The sequence below is a fragment of the Marmota monax genome, unplaced genomic scaffold, assembly GCF_021218885.2.
Source record: "Marmota monax isolate L192 unplaced genomic scaffold, Marmota_monax_Labrador192_F-V1.1 WCK01_AAM20220418_F8-fsc00046, whole genome shotgun sequence".
NCBI classification, from domain to species: domain Eukaryota; kingdom Metazoa; phylum Chordata; class Mammalia; order Rodentia; family Sciuridae; genus Marmota; species Marmota monax.
Genome location: NW_026692486.1, coordinates 3426621 through 3433300, shown reverse-complemented (window position 1 = coordinate 3433300; position 6680 = coordinate 3426621).

Here is a 6680-nt window from a genome sequence, read left to right as displayed (position 1 = left end):
ACCCCCTGATTGTTACCTCTGGGGGTGCTGGATGTATTTCCAGGATGCAAGAGGAGTTTGTAGCCAAGAGTAGCCAAAAACCCTTTGAGATGAGGGCATTAGTGGTTAACTCAAATGAGACACAGAGGAAAAGGTTGTTGTCTTGAAGATTCAAAAGAATACCATGATAAAATGAAAAGGATGGTAGATTCAAGTGATGTGGGATTTTATCTGTGTACAAACAGTTTGTCCTTCTTATAGATATCTGAAGAATTGTGGAGAAAGAGGCCAACATGATGCTTTGGGAAAACATGCTAGACAGGCCTGCCCAGGCCAGGAGAGAAAGGAATCCTTTAAACCTGATGTTGGACATTCTTGCCTACATTCTTATTGAGTCTGAAGTGGCATTTTTGGGTGTAAACCATACCACAAAACCATCTTGGCTCACGAATATTTCTTCCTTGGGATCTCAGTGTGCCTTTCATTTGGTTTGTGTTTATTTGAAAGTTGCCATAACTCACTGAATTGAATTTCACCAGAGAGTTAAGGATCTGATTAGTGGGAACTTCTGGGTCCCTGCCTTCGTTGAGAACAAAGTCAAAGATAACTAAGTATTATAAGTTCATTACTCTCAAGAAGGTGGTAAGAGTCTCACCAGGGCTTTCTCTCCTGTTCCTGGGTTCAGATCAAAGCAGAAGTCATTACACAGCTCACATGGAAGGTGTTTCAACAAACAAATGTTAAATGATCGGAGAATGGCCATAAAATTTGAGATTCAGCCTCAAAGCTTTTGTCCATTAAAATTGCTTCAGTAACTCAGGGACACAAAAACCAGCAACTGCTTTATTAATTGTTAGAACTGTACTTCAAGAGGAATTACTGGAATTAGTTACATCCTAAGGGACTTGAAGGATGCACACATAGTGATTTCTATTCCATCTCCATTTAATCTGTGCAGAAGACAGATGGAAACTTGGAAAATGACAGTGGATTTTCATAAACTTAGGTGGTGACTTTAAATCCAACTACTTTTCCAGTTGTTTCTTTACTAGAATAAATCAGTACATTCTCTTGTATGCAAGTCTGGTCTGTCAATTTTTTTTTTCCATCTATACTTGTTAGGAAAGTGAAAAGCAGCTTTCTTTCAGTCAGGAAAGCCCATAATACATCTTTTCAGTGTTGCCTGGGAAGAAACACTATTGGAAAAATCTATGAAAGGAAGATCTGAGGGTTATGTAAACAGGAGTCTCCAGAAAGGCACAGGGTATGTACAAATCTGTGTCCCCATGAATTCCCAGGGAAGAACAACCTCAGCAGAGCAGAATCTTAATAGAAGAACAAGATGAACCATTCTGTGGCTCTCAGACAATTCCTTTCCATAAAGGCCACACAAATGAAGACATGAAGCTTCTACATGTGCCTTTTCTTGTTCTGTGCTTGTATGAATCTTTCCCTATCAGTATTGTCCAAGATATGATTATATTGTCAAACTTTTCAGAAACTCTTTTTTTTTAATTGTAGACAGACACAATACATACCTTTATTTTATTTATTTTTATGTGGTGCTGAGGATCAAAACTAGTGCCTCACACATGCCAGGCAAGTGCTCTACCACTGAGCTACAATTGTAGCCTCTCCATTATATTTCTTACATTTCATTTATTTCTGCTTTGATCTCTGTTATGTTCTTTGGGTTCACTTCTTTGGATTTGCTCTTGGATTTTCTGAATTGAATGCTATTCTTATTCATTTTTTAACCTCTTATTTCCTATTGGTTCTATTTAAAGCTATAAATCTCCTGCAAATTTAGTACTTCATCAATATTCCATTCATTAAGATTCAAGCCTCATAAATATTGAGAACAGTTTTTTCATTACATTTGAGTTTTAAGTGTTTCTTAATTTCCTTCATGGTTTCTTTTTTAATCCAACAATTATTTCATAATATAAAGTTTCCAAATATATGGTGGGCTGTGGGGGTTTGGTTTTGGTTTTGTCTTTTTTAACTATATTTTATTAAAATGAATTATATTAAAAAATTGATATCAAAGAACATTTGGGATCTGATGAAACTTCTGTGGCCTTCTACAAGTTATACTTTTTAATAATTCTTGATTGCCCAAGAACATGTACATTTTGCTTATTGCATAGTCTTCCATATATTTAATAGAATAAGCTTATTAATTGCATTATAGGGTTTAAAATAGACTTTCTACTTTAAATTGTTTATTAGCTTCTAAAAGGACAGTGTTAAAATCTCTACCTCTAATTTAGCTGTTTTTCCTCAAAGTTCTGTCATCTGTTGCTTTATACATTCTGATTTGGATTTTTGAATACATCTATATTTATAATAGTGACATTTTCATCTGTTTTCCCTTTTATTGTACATAAAATACATTTTTAAAATATGACATTGTACTGCCTTAAATTATTTTTGTCAAGATAAAGTTATGTATTAAGATACATAACTTTCTTCCAACTCATGGTTGGCTGGCATATTTTTGTTTTCATCTTTTATTCTCAATCTCTTTTTGTTTTAAATGTATCTAAGTAGATCATACATTCTTGGATCATATTTTCTTAATCTAATCTTGGTTTATTATATTTGTGCTTTCACTTTTTTTACTATTTTAGTACTAGATTTTATTTTTCACAATAAACTTATATGCTATTTGATTACTCTTGTCTCCTATATTACCTCTGATTTCAGAACTTTCTCCAAGAGTCTTTGGTAAGGGTTTGCATAAGGCCTTAAAAGCTAAGAGTACTTTTTATTAGATTCTCACAATTGAATGACTATTTAGCTGGATTTTTAAAAATCTAGTTCAGAATTTTTTTCATTACCTTAAAAAATAGTACTTCATCATTCTGTCTCATGTTAGTGTTAAGAAATATGGAGACAATTCTGTTCATTTTTTTGTATAAAATCTGCTCTTTGGGGAAATTTCTGGAATTTTTTCTTTCTTTTTGTTCCTAAATTTCACTATTTAATGTCTGAATGAGGATATTTTATTATCTCGCCCGTTTGGCCCTATAAGATCTCTTTCAAGTTGAGAGTGTTCATCTTAACAGTGGAAACCAAATCATTATTTCCTTCAAATTATCTTATTATCTTTTCTTCTTCTATAAATCCTATTAAGTGAATATTTGCACTGTCCTCTTTTATCTCTTAGGCTTTATTTCACTTTTCCCTCCATATTCATCTTGGTCCCTCTAGATACATTTCTAACAGAAAATATCTTTTCTTTCCTAATTCCTCTTCTGCTATGTCCTAGATGAAAGCTCAATTTGTTTATACCTTATTTCTGTATTATACTCTTTATTCTGTATTGTTTCCCTTGGTTCTTATTTATTTTCTTATTCTTGTTTCATATTGATAATAAATATATTCACACATATTTTAAATTCTTGGTATACCTGACCCAAAAATACTGTTCTGAATGGCACATGTTGTTCAGTTTATTGTTGTGCATTTATACACACACACACACACACGTTTTAAATAAGAGGTGTATTATTCATACATCCATTCACTTAACACATTTTCATTGTATACACATGGAGTGTTGGGTACCATGCTTGATCTAGGGATAGAACTGTGAGGTAGATAAAGAGCCATAATTTCTACCTCATGAGGATTATGGTCTAGTGTGTTCATGCCAAGGTATGGGGATGCCACACAGGCTAACAGGAAAATGCAATGTGCAATGATACGGTCAGTGATGCAGAAAGACTGGTTGAAATAGGAGCACCAAGGAACAGAACATGACACAGTGTAAATAACTAGAGATTATCCTGATGAAGAAACATCTAGACCAAAATTGAGAGAAAGTAGCATGTGGCAGATAAAGTAGGACTTGAGAGATTTACAGATAAAGAGTTTATTAAATGTTTAGTTATAAGAAAATAAGGTGTATTTGTTTATATTATGTTAGGTATATATTAGCTGCATTTATAGATCTAGTGACTTGAAGTTGAAGTGAAAATCTCCTCTATTGGTTTCTTTCCTCTATATTGTCATAGATGAGATCTCCTACTTAGTGTAAGAGGGAAAGTTATGGGGTCCTAAAGTGTTAAGTACAGGTGAGAAAATATGAGATATAAAGTAGTGAACAACAGTTCTACTTAGGTTCTGAATACAGAATGTTAGCTTTCATACTAACTCTAAAAATAAAAGAAAATCATAACTCTTTTTTCATATTTTTATTTGTTATGTACTTATCAGATAGCTAAAAATACCAAGAAATTTAAAAGAACCAAATAAGAGAATGAATAGCATTTTCTAAGACAGAAGATATCTACAGTAGTTTCATTCCTTGCTGAGTAATAGGAGAAAGAATAATATTATAAATCTCAAGAAATAAGGAAAAAATTATGTATATCCCACAATAAACTAAACTTTCTAGGCTAGAATGTGCCTAGCTTTGGTCAAGGTAGTTTCAAGTGTTATGCAAGCAGACCTCAGAAATGTGCTTGCATATTGGGGCTCATCCTTTCAGAACAGTCCTTACTGGTACCCAGAAGCCATGACATAAGGAAATTCAGGTGAGACTGCTAGACTTAGAGGTCATATGAAGGAATCCTGGAAAAACAAATACCATAGGAATATAAAAGCCCCCAAACTAGGAGAGAGGCTCTCTTGGAACTTCTAACCCAGCCCAACTACCAGCTGAATTCAGCCACATGAATGATCTCAACTAATATCATGTGAAGTAAAACTGCCACATCTACTAGAACCATGATGAGTGCTGATGTTCAAGTCACTGTTTTGAGGATAGTTTGTTACAGAGCAATAGATAACTGATAGACCATTTGAAGCTTTAATTGCACATATGGCAACATGGTGAATTAGAATCACCAGGAGGTTTAGACACAGAATATGTATGAATTCAGCCACACAATTTTTCCAAGGACATTCACCAAGTGCATAGGAGTTGTCCGCTGATGATTAGGGGCAGGCTAGAAGAGCTAAGGGAGTTCCCCCTTGAGACGCACGGGACATTTCCCAGTGGTCTGACTGAGGAGTGGCAGGGGAGCAGGAATGCTGAGATAACTGTGATGTGTTTTGAACTTCCACTGAGTGTAAGGCAGTGGCCAGTGAAGACTAAGTGAGCTAGAAAAGGCTCAAATCAATGACCTAAGATCCTGTGGAAAGAAGCTGGAATAATAACAATAGAAATCAGAGTAAGGCAAAGTAAGAAAACAACTGAAGTAACAACAAAGATGAACCTAACAGAAAAGAGACAAAAGAAAAAGAATAAAACTAACAAAGCCAAAAAATGGTTCTTTGAAAACATTGACAAAATTGATAAACTCCAAGTTATTCTCATCCAAAAGTACATAATGAAATTTAAAAAGATGAATACAGTTTACCCACTATCAGGAACAAAAATGTAGAAACGTAGTTATTACAATAAATCCCACAGACATGAAGAAATAATGAGAGCATCGTGAGCAATTTTATGCCGAAAATGTTTATTGGCATATAAAGCTATTGTGGGAGGCGGGGGGGCTTGTGTCTCTCTTGTTTTGTTTTGTGTGCTTCTGGGCAGAATGGTAGTAGATATGATTCTGTTCAGTATTGTGCAATGAGAATGGCTCAGAGGGCTGTCAGTTCCAGTGAGTTAAATGACAGGGGATGCAAGGAGGGAGGGTGGAGACCCTGTGGCAGAGAAAACTATTATTGACACTGTTTTGCCGCCCTTCCACCAGACAGATCCTTGGAGTAAGGTTTCCACCCTTCAGTACTTGGGAAGAAACCACATTGGCACAAGATAGTCTCCTGGCATTGTAATTCCATCGTCTCTGGGCCTTTGGAAGGAGAAGGGCTGGAGGTGTGAAGGTCCAAGGGAGGGCAACTGGCCACTCCATGGCTGCTTTCCACCCTCTCCCCAGCAGAGCTTTTCTGCTACTCTGTTACTACTTGTAGGCATTGCTCACAATTTCTCTGATGGGGAGACATCCTCCCAAGGAAATGGGGAAGGGGCAACAGTAGAGTTTAGAAATTTCCCTCCTTCTTCTCACTGAAGTCTGCCTCCCTGCAACCACCACACCCCACTATTCAAGAGAGCCTCAGCCTCATTTTATAGTTTCTTCAAGTTGATTTCTCCATCTCGGTGGGAACCACAAAACAGTTTTATTTCTTTCTGGAAGCCTTGTGCTTCACTCTCTTTATTATTCTTGATCGTCATCCAAAATACAATTCCCTCCTGTCAGCTCTCCTCTCCCACAGTCTCGTCCTCATTTTGCTTGGGGCCTCTTTCCTTCAAACCAATGATACTTCTCTCTTCTCTCTAAAACTTATTTATTGTGTCTTAGAGAAACTCAGAGCTTTACGACATCCTCAACATCTTCCAACTCCCTGCCTCTTCTGCAGCCTCTCAGGGTCCAACACCCATTCTGCCATATCCATCAGGCTTGGGTGTTTGGATCCACCTTTCTCTAGTTCCCAATGCTGTTATTCAGATCTTTTCTCTTCCTCCTTCAGGCAAAATGTCTGCTCCTATATGGATTGTACCTCTCTTATTCTTCATCACTGCCAACACACTGCTTCCATCTGCCTCTTCCTGACTAAACCAAAGACATTGCAAACCATGGGTTTCCTCCTGCCATCATCTTGGGTGACTTTACTGTCTACATGTACAGCCTACTCAAAACACTGTCCTTTCTCTTCTTAATTCAGTGTCCTCAACTCCATGCCAC